The 18,875-nt window shown below is 63.1% G+C and overlaps 5 pseudogenes; all 5 read right to left on the bottom strand.

Moving 5' to 3' along the window:
• Window positions 1–431: 431 nt before the first annotated feature.
• LOC142869046 (uncharacterized) lies at window positions 432–550 on the bottom strand (annotated as a pseudogene).
• A 3,829-nt stretch (window positions 551–4,379) lies between these two features.
• LOC142869045 (uncharacterized) lies at window positions 4,380–4,498 on the bottom strand (annotated as a pseudogene).
• A 3,829-nt stretch (window positions 4,499–8,327) lies between these two features.
• LOC142869044 (uncharacterized) lies at window positions 8,328–8,446 on the bottom strand (annotated as a pseudogene).
• Window positions 8,447–12,275: 3,829 nt separating this feature from the next.
• Window positions 12,276–12,394, bottom strand: LOC142869043 (uncharacterized; annotated as a pseudogene).
• Window positions 12,395–16,223: 3,829 nt separating this feature from the next.
• LOC142869042 (uncharacterized) lies at window positions 16,224–16,342 on the bottom strand (annotated as a pseudogene).
• Window positions 16,343–18,875: the final 2,533 nt, after the last annotated feature.

Genomic DNA, 18,875 nt, shown 5'->3' with positions numbered 1-18,875 from the left:
GAGGCCTGTGGAGCAGGTCTGGGTGTGACTCCGGATGCCCGAACATCAGGTGCCACCACCAAAGATTCCTACGTGTAGCCCATAGAACCCCAAAAGCAACGGGACGAGTTCTGGTCACATACTCCCTCAAAATGACATCCAGGCCTTCTTCTGGAACTCCCTCCCCTCTCAGACTCTCAAGGTTTCCTCCAGCGTGTCGGCTCCCACAGAGCAGACCTTTGGTCTGAGACCTGACTGTCCAGAAGCCACGCATGCTGCCGCGTGGCGGCGGTGTCACGGCTCGGGACAAGAGGAGGCCCCACGGTGCGGGCTGGGGCGCCAGGCACCGCGGCGGGCGCTGAGGGTGGGGGTCACCCCCACCCCGGGCCGCCCCCGCACTCCCAGAAACGCGACAGAACCAGAGGCAAAAAAAAAAAAAAAAAAGAAGAAGAAGCCTACGGCACCCGGTATTCCCGGGCGGTCTCCCATCCAAGTTCTAACCAGGCCCGACCCTGCTTAGCTTCCGAGACCAGACGGGATCGGGCGCGTTCGGGGTGGTGTGGTCGTGGACGGCGGAGGGCGCCCCTGCCCCGCTCGAGAAGCCGAGCCTCTCTGCGCTTCCCCGCCGCCTCCTCCCGCCCCAGGCCCCGCGCCGGGCCGGGCCTGTTGAGTTCGCCGGCCGGGTCCCGTGGGCTCCGAGGGACGGGGTGACAGGCGGGGCGGGCAGGGAGCGGCGGGCCGGGGTTGGGGGCTGTCTCTCTATACACACACACTCACACTCACACTCACTCACTCACTCACACTCACACAAGATGCGCCTCCACGGCTGGACCCGCCAAGGTGGAGACCTTCCAGCCCCCCTCCTCTCCTCGCCTGGCCTCCTTCACCTCCCCGCCCCCCACCCCCAGCGCGCCTCCGGGGCCGCTGACTGCGCACGGGCGGGTGGGCGGGGCGGGGCGCTCGCCCTTTGACCCCAGCCAGGGGCCGCCCTCCCCCACAACCCCTTTCAGCTGTGCCCCCCACCCTGTGGCCCCGCGGCCGCCTATTCCCCCGGGCCAGGGCTGGGGCACAGCGCACGGGGGAGGGGAGCCAGTGTATGGGGCGTCTCTCTCTCTCTCGGGATGTGTCCCATGGGTGGGGTGGGGTGGCGTGGTCTGTGGGGCGCTGAAGAAATCAGTCCCCTCCATCTCCTCCCTCTGGAAAACACCCAAGCCCTTGGAGAACTGCCCGCACCGCTACCGTGGGGGCCGGGACCCTCCTCTGTGTCCTCCTGTGGCCCAGTCCAAGGGGCCTGGGCCTGGCCGGGGCTGCATTGGACCCCAACCACCCTGGCGTGTGGACTCGCTAAAAATCGGCGATTAGATATTGGATTCCAGCGTCATTGAGGTCATTTCACTAATGAGTGCACCGCAAAGAGTTTCCTAATCCATCTGTGAGGGTGGCAACCGAAAGAGAATTTTAGAGCCGACAGAATAGGCGAGGAAAGGCATAGGAGATTTCCACACCCAGTAAGGAAGCCTTTCCCGAAATGGAAGAAAGAAAGGAGCAAACAGAGACACCGGTAGCCCCCCGCCCGGATGAGAGTCTGCCCCTGAGAGAAAGTACCCTGACCAGGTTCTCCCGTGGGTGGGTGGCGAGCTAGCGGCATTCAGAAGAGCGAGGCCCGCAGTCTGTGCAGAAGACACCTGCACTCGGGTGTGTGTGGCGGCACAATTCACAAGCAGCTCCAGATGTTAATCCAAGGAGAAGCCAGGGAGTTCCCAACGCCCCAGGTGTCCTCAGCCCACGACTGGCTGCTGTGGGAATGCGAAGCCCGGCTCCTTGTCTCAGAGCGGGGCAACCAGGAGGTGTGATGTCCACCCCGGGGTTCCCAGGAGGATCAGGCTGAAGCTGGGACTTGGCCTGAAAGTGTCCCCTCGCATGGCCACCCCCTTCCCCTTCCTGCTCCTCTACTCCTGGTGCCCCTCCATCCAGGGGCCAGACCTTAAAGAGTCACCCGCAAGAGAATCCTGGTCCCAAAGGAGCCTTCTGGGGGACCCGTGCTGAGAGAGGTTGTGGGCATGGCCCGCTGGGGCTCTGCCCGACCCAGGGCTGAGAGATGCAACCTCCCAGCTCTGGGTCCCTGCAGGAAGTGTTGGCAAGCACAGGGCCAGTCCTCCAAAGGCCCAGGTGCAGGGAGCCCAGGCCAAGCAGCCTGTGGAAGAAGCCACATGCTGTGCCACCCCGGGGAACACGACTGCAGGCCACGGCCCTTCCCACCTCCTCCTCCTCCTCCTCCTCCCACCCCGCCCCCGCCCCCGCCCCCACATGGCACAGGGCCCAGAGACACCTCAGACACTTGCTACCCAAAGTGCAAAGGGCATCAGTTGCTCCTCCAAACCCCCCCCAGCCCAGCAGACCGCATTGTCCAGCCAGCCCCCGGGCCTCCCTGGGGTGCCCAGCACAAAAGTGCAGACACCCACCGGACCCTCAATCTCAGTTTTCGGATGTTTTTGCCACTCTAAGGACCCGCAGGCCAGCTGGGCCTTCTGGCAGGACAGAGAGCCCCGGAATCCGACGTGGAGAGCTGGGTGTACGTCCCCACGAGGAGGCGGTCCCCACCTCCGCGGCTATCCCCTTGCGGGGAGCGGCAGCCGTGGGGCCTCAGAGAAGACACCAGGCTGGGCCCCCACGGCACAGCGGGAGCACGTCCCCCGCAGGCCACTTAGCCACGGCGGCCAGCCGGCGGACGGTTGGGTTGCGCGAGACGCTGCGGCCGCCCTGCTACCGGGTTCCTGGGAGGGCGTCCTGGAACCAGCGTCCACACCAAGCCCTTGGAAGGCCCAGGCGACGGAGGAGCCCCGTCAGGCAGGGGCCGAGGACGGTGACGGCCCGGGCGGGGAGGAGCGTGTCAGGCAGGGGCAGAGGACGGTGACAGGTGACAGGCCGGGCGGGAAGGAGTCAGTCAGGCAGGGGCCGTGGAGGAGACGGGCTGGGTAAGGGTTAGGGTTAGAGTCAGGGCACAAGTCACAATCGCAAAGACCTGGAAGCCACCCGAGTGCCCATCGACCCACGAGTGGGTAAATAAAATGTGGCGCGTGGACACCACGGAGTGCTATTCGGCTATGAGGAGCAGCGGTGAGGGGGCACCTCTCGTGGTTCTCCTGGCCAGAGCTGGAACCCGTTCCAGTAAGCCAAGTATCCCAAGAATGGACACACGAGCACCACGTGCTCGCGCTCACCAGCAAATGGGTACGAACCGATGGACACCTAAGTGGACACAGAGGAATCACCTTCTTCGGGTGGGTGTCGGGCGGGTGGGGGGAGGGGATGGGCATACACATCCATTAGGAATGGGGTGGGTGCGCACCGACTGGGGGATGGGCGCACTTGAAGCTCTGACCCGAGGGGGGAGGCTGGGAGAGGGCAACGCACCCGACCTTAACATTGGTGCCCCCACAATATGCTGGAGCAACATGAGAGGTAAATGAATAAGAACACGGGGGGGGGAGGGGGGCACGGGCAACACATGTCACCTTAAAACTTGGACTCCCATCATCTGCTTGAAAAGAGAGAGAAAAGAAAATGCAATAATAGAGATAAGAGACACTTTTTAAAAATAATGAATCCGGCCGGGCGCTGTGGCTCACGCCTGTAATCCTAGCTCTTGGGAGGCCGAGGCGGGCGGATTGCTCAAGGTCAGGAGTTCAAAACCAGCCTGAGCAAGAGCGAGACCCCGTCTCTACTATAAATAGAAAGAAATTAATTGGCCAACTGATATATATATAAAAAATTAGCGGGGCATGGTGGCGCATGCCTGCAGTCCCAGCTACCCGGGAGGCTGAGGCAGAAGGATCACTCGAGCCCAGGAGTTTGAAGTTGCTGTGAGCTAGGCTGACGCCACGGCACTCACTCTAGCCTGGGCAACAAACCGAGACTCTGTCTCAAAAAAAAAAAAAAAAAAAAATGAATCCGAAGAGAAAAGTAAAAGGAGGCCTGTGGAGCAGGTCTGGGTGTGACTCCGGATGCCCGAACATCAGGTGCCACCACCAAAGATTCCTACGTGTAGCCCATAGAACCCCAAAAGCAACGGGACGAGTTCTGGTCACATACTCCCTCAAAATGACATCCAGGCCTTCTTCTGGAACTCCCTCCCCTCTCAGACTCTCAAGGTTTCCTCCAGCGTGTCGGCTCCCACAGAGCAGACCTTTGGTCTGAGACCTGACTGTCCAGAAGCCACGCATGCTGCCGCGTGGCGGCGGTGTCACGGCTCGGGACAAGAGGAGGCCCCACGGTGCGGGCTGGGGCGCCAGGCACCGCGGCGGGCGCTGAGGGTGGGGGTCACCCCCACCCCGGGCCGCCCCCGCACTCCCAGAAACGCGACAGAACCAGAGGCAAAAAAAAAAAAAAAAAGAAGAAGAAGCCTACGGCACCCGGTATTCCCGGGCGGTCTCCCATCCAAGTTCTAACCAGGCCCGACCCTGCTTAGCTTCCGAGACCAGACGGGATCGGGCGCGTTCGGGGTGGTGTGGTCGTGGACGGCGGAGGGCGCCCCTGCCCCGCTCGAGAAGCCGAGCCTCTCTGCGCTTCCCCGCCGCCTCCTCCCGCCCCAGGCCCCGCGCCGGGCCGGGCCTGTTGAGTTCGCCGGCCGGGTCCCGTGGGCTCCGAGGGACGGGGTGACAGGCGGGGCGGGCAGGGAGCGGCGGGCCGGGGTTGGGGGCTGTCTCTCTATACACACACACTCACACTCACACTCACTCACTCACTCACACTCACACAAGATGCGCCTCCACGGCTGGACCCGCCAAGGTGGAGACCTTCCAGCCCCCCTCCTCTCCTCGCCTGGCCTCCTTCACCTCCCCGCCCCCCACCCCCAGCGCGCCTCCGGGGCCGCTGACTGCGCACGGGCGGGTGGGCGGGGCGGGGCGCTCGCCCTTTGACCCCAGCCAGGGGCCGCCCTCCCCCACAACCCCTTTCAGCTGTGCCCCCCACCCTGTGGCCCCGCGGCCGCCTATTCCCCCGGGCCAGGGCTGGGGCACAGCGCACGGGGGAGGGGAGCCAGTGTATGGGGCGTCTCTCTCTCTCTCGGGATGTGTCCCATGGGTGGGGTGGGGTGGCGTGGTCTGTGGGGCGCTGAAGAAATCAGTCCCCTCCATCTCCTCCCTCTGGAAAACACCCAAGCCCTTGGAGAACTGCCCGCACCGCTACCGTGGGGGCCGGGACCCTCCTCTGTGTCCTCCTGTGGCCCAGTCCAAGGGGCCTGGGCCTGGCCGGGGCTGCATTGGACCCCAACCACCCTGGCGTGTGGACTCGCTAAAAATCGGCGATTAGATATTGGATTCCAGCGTCATTGAGGTCATTTCACTAATGAGTGCACCGCAAAGAGTTTCCTAATCCATCTGTGAGGGTGGCAACCGAAAGAGAATTTTAGAGCCGACAGAATAGGCGAGGAAAGGCATAGGAGATTTCCACACCCAGTAAGGAAGCCTTTCCCGAAATGGAAGAAAGAAAGGAGCAAACAGAGACACCGGTAGCCCCCCGCCCGGATGAGAGTCTGCCCCTGAGAGAAAGTACCCTGACCAGGTTCTCCCGTGGGTGGGTGGCGAGCTAGCGGCATTCAGAAGAGCGAGGCCCGCAGTCTGTGCAGAAGACACCTGCACTCGGGTGTGTGTGGCGGCACAATTCACAAGCAGCTCCAGATGTTAATCCAAGGAGAAGCCAGGGAGTTCCCAACGCCCCAGGTGTCCTCAGCCCACGACTGGCTGCTGTGGGAATGCGAAGCCCGGCTCCTTGTCTCAGAGCGGGGCAACCAGGAGGTGTGATGTCCACCCCGGGGTTCCCAGGAGGATCAGGCTGAAGCTGGGACTTGGCCTGAAAGTGTCCCCTCGCATGGCCACCCCCTTCCCCTTCCTGCTCCTCTACTCCTGGTGCCCCTCCATCCAGGGGCCAGACCTTAAAGAGTCACCCGCAAGAGAATCCTGGTCCCAAAGGAGCCTTCTGGGGGACCCGTGCTGAGAGAGGTTGTGGGCATGGCCCGCTGGGGCTCTGCCCGACCCAGGGCTGAGAGATGCAACCTCCCAGCTCTGGGTCCCTGCAGGAAGTGTTGGCAAGCACAGGGCCAGTCCTCCAAAGGCCCAGGTGCAGGGAGCCCAGGCCAAGCAGCCTGTGGAAGAAGCCACATGCTGTGCCACCCCGGGGAACACGACTGCAGGCCACGGCCCTTCCCACCTCCTCCTCCTCCTCCTCCTCCCACCCCGCCCCCGCCCCCGCCCCCACATGGCACAGGGCCCAGAGACACCTCAGACACTTGCTACCCAAAGTGCAAAGGGCATCAGTTGCTCCTCCAAACCCCCCCCAGCCCAGCAGACCGCATTGTCCAGCCAGCCCCCGGGCCTCCCTGGGGTGCCCAGCACAAAAGTGCAGACACCCACCGGACCCTCAATCTCAGTTTTCGGATGTTTTTGCCACTCTAAGGACCCGCAGGCCAGCTGGGCCTTCTGGCAGGACAGAGAGCCCCGGAATCCGACGTGGAGAGCTGGGTGTACGTCCCCACGAGGAGGCGGTCCCCACCTCCGCGGCTATCCCCTTGCGGGGAGCGGCAGCCGTGGGGCCTCAGAGAAGACACCAGGCTGGGCCCCCACGGCACAGCGGGAGCACGTCCCCCGCAGGCCACTTAGCCACGGCGGCCAGCCGGCGGACGGTTGGGTTGCGCGAGACGCTGCGGCCGCCCTGCTACCGGGTTCCTGGGAGGGCGTCCTGGAACCAGCGTCCACACCAAGCCCTTGGAAGGCCCAGGCGACGGAGGAGCCCCGTCAGGCAGGGGCCGAGGACGGTGACGGCCCGGGCGGGGAGGAGCGTGTCAGGCAGGGGCAGAGGACGGTGACAGGTGACAGGCCGGGCGGGAAGGAGTCAGTCAGGCAGGGGCCGTGGAGGAGACGGGCTGGGTAAGGGTTAGGGTTAGAGTCAGGGCACAAGTCACAATCGCAAAGACCTGGAAGCCACCCGAGTGCCCATCGACCCACGAGTGGGTAAATAAAATGTGGCGCGTGGACACCACGGAGTGCTATTCGGCTATGAGGAGCAGCGGTGAGGGGGCACCTCTCGTGGTTCTCCTGGCCAGAGCTGGAACCCGTTCCAGTAAGCCAAGTATCCCAAGAATGGACACACGAGCACCACGTGCTCGCGCTCACCAGCAAATGGGTACGAACCGATGGACACCTAAGTGGACACAGAGGAATCACCTTCTTCGGGTGGGTGTCGGGCGGGTGGGGGGAGGGGATGGGCATACACATCCATTAGGAATGGGGTGGGTGCGCACCGACTGGGGGATGGGCGCACTTGAAGCTCTGACCCGAGGGGGGAGGCTGGGAGAGGGCAACGCACCCGACCTTAACATTGGTGCCCCCACAATATGCTGGAGCAACATGAGAGGTAAATGAATAAGAACACGGGGGGGGGAGGGGGGCACGGGCAACACATGTCACCTTAAAACTTGGACTCCCATCATCTGCTTGAAAAGAGAGAGAAAAGAAAATGCAATAATAGAGATAAGAGACACTTTTTAAAAATAATGAATCCGGCCGGGCGCTGTGGCTCACGCCTGTAATCCTAGCTCTTGGGAGGCCGAGGCGGGCGGATTGCTCAAGGTCAGGAGTTCAAAACCAGCCTGAGCAAGAGCGAGACCCCGTCTCTACTATAAATAGAAAGAAATTAATTGGCCAACTGATATATATATAAAAAATTAGCGGGGCATGGTGGCGCATGCCTGCAGTCCCAGCTACCCGGGAGGCTGAGGCAGAAGGATCACTCGAGCCCAGGAGTTTGAAGTTGCTGTGAGCTAGGCTGACGCCACGGCACTCACTCTAGCCTGGGCAACAAACCGAGACTCTGTCTCAAAAAAAAAAAAAAAAAAAAATGAATCCGAAGAGAAAAGTAAAAGGAGGCCTGTGGAGCAGGTCTGGGTGTGACTCCGGATGCCCGAACATCAGGTGCCACCACCAAAGATTCCTACGTGTAGCCCATAGAACCCCAAAAGCAACGGGACGAGTTCTGGTCACATACTCCCTCAAAATGACATCCAGGCCTTCTTCTGGAACTCCCTCCCCTCTCAGACTCTCAAGGTTTCCTCCAGCGTGTCGGCTCCCACAGAGCAGACCTTTGGTCTGAGACCTGACTGTCCAGAAGCCACGCATGCTGCCGCGTGGCGGCGGTGTCACGGCTCGGGACAAGAGGAGGCCCCACGGTGCGGGCTGGGGCGCCAGGCACCGCGGCGGGCGCTGAGGGTGGGGGTCACCCCCACCCCGGGCCGCCCCCGCACTCCCAGAAACGCGACAGAACCAGAGGCAAAAAAAAAAAAAAAAAGAAGAAGAAGCCTACGGCACCCGGTATTCCCGGGCGGTCTCCCATCCAAGTTCTAACCAGGCCCGACCCTGCTTAGCTTCCGAGACCAGACGGGATCGGGCGCGTTCGGGGTGGTGTGGTCGTGGACGGCGGAGGGCGCCCCTGCCCCGCTCGAGAAGCCGAGCCTCTCTGCGCTTCCCCGCCGCCTCCTCCCGCCCCAGGCCCCGCGCCGGGCCGGGCCTGTTGAGTTCGCCGGCCGGGTCCCGTGGGCTCCGAGGGACGGGGTGACAGGCGGGGCGGGCAGGGAGCGGCGGGCCGGGGTTGGGGGCTGTCTCTCTATACACACACACTCACACTCACACTCACTCACTCACTCACACTCACACAAGATGCGCCTCCACGGCTGGACCCGCCAAGGTGGAGACCTTCCAGCCCCCCTCCTCTCCTCGCCTGGCCTCCTTCACCTCCCCGCCCCCCACCCCCAGCGCGCCTCCGGGGCCGCTGACTGCGCACGGGCGGGTGGGCGGGGCGGGGCGCTCGCCCTTTGACCCCAGCCAGGGGCCGCCCTCCCCCACAACCCCTTTCAGCTGTGCCCCCCACCCTGTGGCCCCGCGGCCGCCTATTCCCCCGGGCCAGGGCTGGGGCACAGCGCACGGGGGAGGGGAGCCAGTGTATGGGGCGTCTCTCTCTCTCTCGGGATGTGTCCCATGGGTGGGGTGGGGTGGCGTGGTCTGTGGGGCGCTGAAGAAATCAGTCCCCTCCATCTCCTCCCTCTGGAAAACACCCAAGCCCTTGGAGAACTGCCCGCACCGCTACCGTGGGGGCCGGGACCCTCCTCTGTGTCCTCCTGTGGCCCAGTCCAAGGGGCCTGGGCCTGGCCGGGGCTGCATTGGACCCCAACCACCCTGGCGTGTGGACTCGCTAAAAATCGGCGATTAGATATTGGATTCCAGCGTCATTGAGGTCATTTCACTAATGAGTGCACCGCAAAGAGTTTCCTAATCCATCTGTGAGGGTGGCAACCGAAAGAGAATTTTAGAGCCGACAGAATAGGCGAGGAAAGGCATAGGAGATTTCCACACCCAGTAAGGAAGCCTTTCCCGAAATGGAAGAAAGAAAGGAGCAAACAGAGACACCGGTAGCCCCCCGCCCGGATGAGAGTCTGCCCCTGAGAGAAAGTACCCTGACCAGGTTCTCCCGTGGGTGGGTGGCGAGCTAGCGGCATTCAGAAGAGCGAGGCCCGCAGTCTGTGCAGAAGACACCTGCACTCGGGTGTGTGTGGCGGCACAATTCACAAGCAGCTCCAGATGTTAATCCAAGGAGAAGCCAGGGAGTTCCCAACGCCCCAGGTGTCCTCAGCCCACGACTGGCTGCTGTGGGAATGCGAAGCCCGGCTCCTTGTCTCAGAGCGGGGCAACCAGGAGGTGTGATGTCCACCCCGGGGTTCCCAGGAGGATCAGGCTGAAGCTGGGACTTGGCCTGAAAGTGTCCCCTCGCATGGCCACCCCCTTCCCCTTCCTGCTCCTCTACTCCTGGTGCCCCTCCATCCAGGGGCCAGACCTTAAAGAGTCACCCGCAAGAGAATCCTGGTCCCAAAGGAGCCTTCTGGGGGACCCGTGCTGAGAGAGGTTGTGGGCATGGCCCGCTGGGGCTCTGCCCGACCCAGGGCTGAGAGATGCAACCTCCCAGCTCTGGGTCCCTGCAGGAAGTGTTGGCAAGCACAGGGCCAGTCCTCCAAAGGCCCAGGTGCAGGGAGCCCAGGCCAAGCAGCCTGTGGAAGAAGCCACATGCTGTGCCACCCCGGGGAACACGACTGCAGGCCACGGCCCTTCCCACCTCCTCCTCCTCCTCCTCCTCCCACCCCGCCCCCGCCCCCGCCCCCACATGGCACAGGGCCCAGAGACACCTCAGACACTTGCTACCCAAAGTGCAAAGGGCATCAGTTGCTCCTCCAAACCCCCCCCAGCCCAGCAGACCGCATTGTCCAGCCAGCCCCCGGGCCTCCCTGGGGTGCCCAGCACAAAAGTGCAGACACCCACCGGACCCTCAATCTCAGTTTTCGGATGTTTTTGCCACTCTAAGGACCCGCAGGCCAGCTGGGCCTTCTGGCAGGACAGAGAGCCCCGGAATCCGACGTGGAGAGCTGGGTGTACGTCCCCACGAGGAGGCGGTCCCCACCTCCGCGGCTATCCCCTTGCGGGGAGCGGCAGCCGTGGGGCCTCAGAGAAGACACCAGGCTGGGCCCCCACGGCACAGCGGGAGCACGTCCCCCGCAGGCCACTTAGCCACGGCGGCCAGCCGGCGGACGGTTGGGTTGCGCGAGACGCTGCGGCCGCCCTGCTACCGGGTTCCTGGGAGGGCGTCCTGGAACCAGCGTCCACACCAAGCCCTTGGAAGGCCCAGGCGACGGAGGAGCCCCGTCAGGCAGGGGCCGAGGACGGTGACGGCCCGGGCGGGGAGGAGCGTGTCAGGCAGGGGCAGAGGACGGTGACAGGTGACAGGCCGGGCGGGAAGGAGTCAGTCAGGCAGGGGCCGTGGAGGAGACGGGCTGGGTAAGGGTTAGGGTTAGAGTCAGGGCACAAGTCACAATCGCAAAGACCTGGAAGCCACCCGAGTGCCCATCGACCCACGAGTGGGTAAATAAAATGTGGCGCGTGGACACCACGGAGTGCTATTCGGCTATGAGGAGCAGCGGTGAGGGGGCACCTCTCGTGGTTCTCCTGGCCAGAGCTGGAACCCGTTCCAGTAAGCCAAGTATCCCAAGAATGGACACACGAGCACCACGTGCTCGCGCTCACCAGCAAATGGGTACGAACCGATGGACACCTAAGTGGACACAGAGGAATCACCTTCTTCGGGTGGGTGTCGGGCGGGTGGGGGGAGGGGATGGGCATACACATCCATTAGGAATGGGGTGGGTGCGCACCGACTGGGGGATGGGCGCACTTGAAGCTCTGACCCGAGGGGGGAGGCTGGGAGAGGGCAACGCACCCGACCTTAACATTGGTGCCCCCACAATATGCTGGAGCAACATGAGAGGTAAATGAATAAGAACACGGGGGGGGGAGGGGGGCACGGGCAACACATGTCACCTTAAAACTTGGACTCCCATCATCTGCTTGAAAAGAGAGAGAAAAGAAAATGCAATAATAGAGATAAGAGACACTTTTTAAAAATAATGAATCCGGCCGGGCGCTGTGGCTCACGCCTGTAATCCTAGCTCTTGGGAGGCCGAGGCGGGCGGATTGCTCAAGGTCAGGAGTTCAAAACCAGCCTGAGCAAGAGCGAGACCCCGTCTCTACTATAAATAGAAAGAAATTAATTGGCCAACTGATATATATATAAAAAATTAGCGGGGCATGGTGGCGCATGCCTGCAGTCCCAGCTACCCGGGAGGCTGAGGCAGAAGGATCACTCGAGCCCAGGAGTTTGAAGTTGCTGTGAGCTAGGCTGACGCCACGGCACTCACTCTAGCCTGGGCAACAAACCGAGACTCTGTCTCAAAAAAAAAAAAAAAAAAAAATGAATCCGAAGAGAAAAGTAAAAGGAGGCCTGTGGAGCAGGTCTGGGTGTGACTCCGGATGCCCGAACATCAGGTGCCACCACCAAAGATTCCTACGTGTAGCCCATAGAACCCCAAAAGCAACGGGACGAGTTCTGGTCACATACTCCCTCAAAATGACATCCAGGCCTTCTTCTGGAACTCCCTCCCCTCTCAGACTCTCAAGGTTTCCTCCAGCGTGTCGGCTCCCACAGAGCAGACCTTTGGTCTGAGACCTGACTGTCCAGAAGCCACGCATGCTGCCGCGTGGCGGCGGTGTCACGGCTCGGGACAAGAGGAGGCCCCACGGTGCGGGCTGGGGCGCCAGGCACCGCGGCGGGCGCTGAGGGTGGGGGTCACCCCCACCCCGGGCCGCCCCCGCACTCCCAGAAACGCGACAGAACCAGAGGCAAAAAAAAAAAAAAAAAGAAGAAGAAGCCTACGGCACCCGGTATTCCCGGGCGGTCTCCCATCCAAGTTCTAACCAGGCCCGACCCTGCTTAGCTTCCGAGACCAGACGGGATCGGGCGCGTTCGGGGTGGTGTGGTCGTGGACGGCGGAGGGCGCCCCTGCCCCGCTCGAGAAGCCGAGCCTCTCTGCGCTTCCCCGCCGCCTCCTCCCGCCCCAGGCCCCGCGCCGGGCCGGGCCTGTTGAGTTCGCCGGCCGGGTCCCGTGGGCTCCGAGGGACGGGGTGACAGGCGGGGCGGGCAGGGAGCGGCGGGCCGGGGTTGGGGGCTGTCTCTCTATACACACACACTCACACTCACACTCACTCACTCACTCACACTCACACAAGATGCGCCTCCACGGCTGGACCCGCCAAGGTGGAGACCTTCCAGCCCCCCTCCTCTCCTCGCCTGGCCTCCTTCACCTCCCCGCCCCCCACCCCCAGCGCGCCTCCGGGGCCGCTGACTGCGCACGGGCGGGTGGGCGGGGCGGGGCGCTCGCCCTTTGACCCCAGCCAGGGGCCGCCCTCCCCCACAACCCCTTTCAGCTGTGCCCCCCACCCTGTGGCCCCGCGGCCGCCTATTCCCCCGGGCCAGGGCTGGGGCACAGCGCACGGGGGAGGGGAGCCAGTGTATGGGGCGTCTCTCTCTCTCTCGGGATGTGTCCCATGGGTGGGGTGGGGTGGCGTGGTCTGTGGGGCGCTGAAGAAATCAGTCCCCTCCATCTCCTCCCTCTGGAAAACACCCAAGCCCTTGGAGAACTGCCCGCACCGCTACCGTGGGGGCCGGGACCCTCCTCTGTGTCCTCCTGTGGCCCAGTCCAAGGGGCCTGGGCCTGGCCGGGGCTGCATTGGACCCCAACCACCCTGGCGTGTGGACTCGCTAAAAATCGGCGATTAGATATTGGATTCCAGCGTCATTGAGGTCATTTCACTAATGAGTGCACCGCAAAGAGTTTCCTAATCCATCTGTGAGGGTGGCAACCGAAAGAGAATTTTAGAGCCGACAGAATAGGCGAGGAAAGGCATAGGAGATTTCCACACCCAGTAAGGAAGCCTTTCCCGAAATGGAAGAAAGAAAGGAGCAAACAGAGACACCGGTAGCCCCCCGCCCGGATGAGAGTCTGCCCCTGAGAGAAAGTACCCTGACCAGGTTCTCCCGTGGGTGGGTGGCGAGCTAGCGGCATTCAGAAGAGCGAGGCCCGCAGTCTGTGCAGAAGACACCTGCACTCGGGTGTGTGTGGCGGCACAATTCACAAGCAGCTCCAGATGTTAATCCAAGGAGAAGCCAGGGAGTTCCCAACGCCCCAGGTGTCCTCAGCCCACGACTGGCTGCTGTGGGAATGCGAAGCCCGGCTCCTTGTCTCAGAGCGGGGCAACCAGGAGGTGTGATGTCCACCCCGGGGTTCCCAGGAGGATCAGGCTGAAGCTGGGACTTGGCCTGAAAGTGTCCCCTCGCATGGCCACCCCCTTCCCCTTCCTGCTCCTCTACTCCTGGTGCCCCTCCATCCAGGGGCCAGACCTTAAAGAGTCACCCGCAAGAGAATCCTGGTCCCAAAGGAGCCTTCTGGGGGACCCGTGCTGAGAGAGGTTGTGGGCATGGCCCGCTGGGGCTCTGCCCGACCCAGGGCTGAGAGATGCAACCTCCCAGCTCTGGGTCCCTGCAGGAAGTGTTGGCAAGCACAGGGCCAGTCCTCCAAAGGCCCAGGTGCAGGGAGCCCAGGCCAAGCAGCCTGTGGAAGAAGCCACATGCTGTGCCACCCCGGGGAACACGACTGCAGGCCACGGCCCTTCCCACCTCCTCCTCCTCCTCCTCCTCCCACCCCGCCCCCGCCCCCGCCCCCACATGGCACAGGGCCCAGAGACACCTCAGACACTTGCTACCCAAAGTGCAAAGGGCATCAGTTGCTCCTCCAAACCCCCCCCAGCCCAGCAGACCGCATTGTCCAGCCAGCCCCCGGGCCTCCCTGGGGTGCCCAGCACAAAAGTGCAGACACCCACCGGACCCTCAATCTCAGTTTTCGGATGTTTTTGCCACTCTAAGGACCCGCAGGCCAGCTGGGCCTTCTGGCAGGACAGAGAGCCCCGGAATCCGACGTGGAGAGCTGGGTGTACGTCCCCACGAGGAGGCGGTCCCCACCTCCGCGGCTATCCCCTTGCGGGGAGCGGCAGCCGTGGGGCCTCAGAGAAGACACCAGGCTGGGCCCCCACGGCACAGCGGGAGCACGTCCCCCGCAGGCCACTTAGCCACGGCGGCCAGCCGGCGGACGGTTGGGTTGCGCGAGACGCTGCGGCCGCCCTGCTACCGGGTTCCTGGGAGGGCGTCCTGGAACCAGCGTCCACACCAAGCCCTTGGAAGGCCCAGGCGACGGAGGAGCCCCGTCAGGCAGGGGCCGAGGACGGTGACGGCCCGGGCGGGGAGGAGCGTGTCAGGCAGGGGCAGAGGACGGTGACAGGTGACAGGCCGGGCGGGAAGGAGTCAGTCAGGCAGGGGCCGTGGAGGAGACGGGCTGGGTAAGGGTTAGGGTTAGAGTCAGGGCACAAGTCACAATCGCAAAGACCTGGAAGCCACCCGAGTGCCCATCGACCCACGAGTGGGTAAATAAAATGTGGCGCGTGGACACCACGGAGTGCTATTCGGCTATGAGGAGCAGCGGTGAGGGGGCACCTCTCGTGGTTCTCCTGGCCAGAGCTGGAACCCGTTCCAGTAAGCCAAGTATCCCAAGAATGGACACACGAGCACCACGTGCTCGCGCTCACCAGCAAATGGGTACGAACCGATGGACACCTAAGTGGACACAGAGGAATCACCTTCTTCGGGTGGGTGTCGGGCGGGTGGGGGGAGGGGATGGGCATACACATCCATTAGGAATGGGGTGGGTGCGCACCGACTGGGGGATGGGCGCACTTGAAGCTCTGACCCGAGGGGGGAGGCTGGGAGAGGGCAACGCACCCGACCTTAACATTGGTGCCCCCACAATATGCTGGAGCAACATGAGAGGTAAATGAATAAGAACACGGGGGGGGGAGGGGGGCACGGGCAACACATGTCACCTTAAAACTTGGACTCCCATCATCTGCTTGAAAAGAGAGAGAAAAGAAAATGCAATAATAGAGATAAGAGACACTTTTTAAAAATAATGAATCCGGCCGGGCGCTGTGGCTCACGCCTGTAATCCTAGCTCTTGGGAGGCCGAGGCGGGCGGATTGCTCAAGGTCAGGAGTTCAAAACCAGCCTGAGCAAGAGCGAGACCCCGTCTCTACTATAAATAGAAAGAAATTAATTGGCCAACTGATATATATATAAAAAATTAGCGGGGCATGGTGGCGCATGCCTGCAGTCCCAGCTACCCGGGAGGCTGAGGCAGAAGGATCACTCGAGCCCAGGAGTTTGAAGTTGCTGTGAGCTAGGCTGACGCCACGGCACTCACTCTAGCCTGGGCAACAAACCGAGACTCTGTCTCAAAAAAAAAAAAAAAAAAAAATGAATCCGAAGAGAAAAGTAAAAGGAGGCCTGTGGAGCAGGTCTGGGTGTGACTCCGGATGCCCGAACATCAGGTGCCACCACCAAAGATTCCTACGTGTAGCCCATAGAACCCCAAAAGCAACGGGACGAGTTCTGGTCACATACTCCCTCAAAATGACATCCAGGCCTTCTTCTGGAACTCCCTCCCCTCTCAGACTCTCAAGGTTTCCTCCAGCGTGTCGGCTCCCACAGAGCAGACCTTTGGTCTGAGACCTGACTGTCCAGAAGCCACGCATGCTGCCGCGTGGCGGCGGTGTCACGGCTCGGGACAAGAGGAGGCCCCACGGTGCGGGCTGGGGCGCCAGGCACCGCGGCGGGCGCTGAGGGTGGGGGTCACCCCCACCCCGGGCCGCCCCCGCACTCCCAGAAACGCGACAGAACCAGAGGCAAAAAAAAAAAAAAAAAGAAGAAGAAGCCTACGGCACCCGGTATTCCCGGGCGGTCTCCCATCCAAGTTCTAACCAGGCCCGACCCTGCTTAGCTTCCGAGACCAGACGGGATCGGGCGCGTTCGGGGTGGTGTGGTCGTGGACGGCGGAGGGCGCCCCTGCCCCGCTCGAGAAGCCGAGCCTCTCTGCGCTTCCCCGCCGCCTCCTCCCGCCCCAGGCCCCGCGCCGGGCCGGGCCTGTTGAGTTCGCCGGCCGGGTCCCGTGGGCTCCGAGGGACGGGGTGACAGGCGGGGCGGGCAGGGAGCGGCGGGCCGGGGTTGGGGGCTGTCTCTCTATACACACACACTCACACTCACACTCACTCACTCACTCACACTCACACAAGATGCGCCTCCACGGCTGGACCCGCCAAGGTGGAGACCTTCCAGCCCCCCTCCTCTCCTCGCCTGGCCTCCTTCACCTCCCCGCCCCCCACCCCCAGCGCGCCTCCGGGGCCGCTGACTGCGCACGGGCGGGTGGGCGGGGCGGGGCGCTCGCCCTTTGACCCCAGCCAGGGGCCGCCCTCCCCCACAACCCCTTTCAGCTGTGCCCCCCACCCTGTGGCCCCGCGGCCGCCTATTCCCCCGGGCCAGGGCTGGGGCACAGCGCACGGGGGAGGGGAGCCAGTGTATGGGGCGTCTCTCTCTCTCTCGGGATGTGTCCCATGGGTGGGGTGGGGTGGCGTGGTCTGTGGGGCGCTGAAGAAATCAGTCCCCTCCATCTCCTCCCTCTGGAAAACACCCAAGCCCTTGGAGAACTGCCCGCACCGCTACCGTGGGGGCCGGGACCCTCCTCTGTGTCCTCCTGTGGCCCAGTCCAAGGGGCCTGGGCCTGGCCGGGGCTGCATTGGACCCCAACCACCCTGGCGTGTGGACTCGCTAAAAATCGGCGATTAGATATTGGATTCCAGCGTCATTGAGGTCATTTCACTAATGAGTGCACCGCAAAGAGTTTCCTAATCCATCTGTGAGGGTGGCAACCGAAAGAGAATTTTAGAGCCGACAGAATAGGCGAGGAAAGGCATAGGAGATTTCCACACCCAGTAAGGAAGCCTTTCCCGAAATGGAAGAAAGAAAGGAGCAAACAGAGACACCGGTAGCCCCCCGCCCGGATGAGAGTCTGCCCCTGAGAGAAAGTACCCTGACCAGGTTCTCCCGTGGGTGGGTGGCGAGCTAGCGGCATTCAGAAGAGCGAGGCCCGCAGTCTGTGCAGAAGACACCTGCACTCGGGTGTGTGTGGCGGCACAATTCACAAGCAGCTCCAGATGTTAATCCAAGGAGAAGCCAGGGAGTTCCCAACGCCCCAGGTGTCCTCAGCCCACGACTGGCTGCTGTGGGAATGCGAAGCCCGGCTCCTTGTCTCAGAGCGGGGCAACCAGGAGGTGTGATGTCCACCCCGGGGTTCCCAGGAGGATCAGGCTGAAGCTGGGACTTGGCCTGAAAGTGTCCCCTCGCATGGCCACCCCCTTCCCCTTCCTGCTCCTCTACTCCTGGTGCCCCTCCATCCAGGGGCCAGACCTTAAAGAGTCACCCGCAAGAGAATCCTGGTCCCAAAGGAGCCTTCTGGGGGACCCGTGCTGAGAGAGGTTGTGGGCATGGCCCGCTGGGGCTCTGCCCGACCCAGGGCTGAGAGATGCAACCTCCCAGCTCTGGGTCCCTGCAGGAAGTGTTGGCAAGCACAGGGCCAGTCCTCCAAAGGCCCAGGTGCAGGGAGCCCAGGCCAAGCAGCCTGTGGAAGAAGCCACATGCTGTGCCACCCCGGGGAACACGACTGCAGGCCACGGCCCTTCCCACCTCCTCCTCCTCCTCCTCCTCCCACCCCGCCCCCGCCCCCGCCCCCACATGGCACAGGGCCCAGAGACACCTCAGACACTTGCTACCCAAAGTGCAAAGGGCATCAGTTGCTCCTCCAAACCCCCCCCAGCCCAGCAGACCGCATTGTCCAGCCAGCCCCCGGGCCTCCCTGGGGTGCCCAGCACAAAAGTGCAGACACCCACCGGACCCTCAATCTCAGTTTTCGGATGTTTTTGCCACTCTAAGGACCCGCAGGCCAGCTGGGCCTTCTGGCAGGACAGAGAGCCCCGGAATCCGACGTGGAGAGCTGGGTGTACGTCCCCACGAGGAGGCGGTCCCCACCTCCGCGGCTATCCCCTTGCGGGGAGCGGCAGCCGTGGGGCCTCAGAGAAGACACCAGGCTGGGCCCCCACGGCACAGCGGGAGCACGTCCCCCGCAGGCCACTTAGCCACGGCGGCCAGCCGGCGGACGGTTGGGTTGCGCGAGACGCTGCGGCCGCCCTGCTACCGGGTTCCTGGGAGGGCGTCCTGGAACCAGCGTCCACACCAAGCCCTTGGAAGGCCCAGGCGACGGAGGAGCCCCGTCAGGCAGGGGCCGAGGACGGTGACGGCCCGGGCGGGGAGGAGCGTGTCAGGCAGGGGCAGAGGACGGTGACAGGTGACAGGCCGGGCGGGAAGGAGTCAGTCAGGCAGGGGCCGTGGAGGAGACGGGCTGGGTAAGGGTTAGGGTTAGAGTCAGGGCACAAGTCACAATCGCAAAGACCTGGAAGCCACCCGAGTGCCCATCGACCCACGAGTGGGTAAATAAAATGTGGCGCGTGGACACCACGGAGTGCTATTCGGCT

Source organism: Microcebus murinus, unplaced genomic scaffold, assembly GCF_040939455.1.
Source record: "Microcebus murinus isolate Inina unplaced genomic scaffold, M.murinus_Inina_mat1.0 scaf052_hap2_Mmur4.0, whole genome shotgun sequence".
NCBI classification, from domain to species: Eukaryota; Metazoa; Chordata; class Mammalia; order Primates; family Cheirogaleidae; genus Microcebus; species Microcebus murinus.
This window is presented reverse-complemented; position numbering and strand designations above follow the sequence as displayed.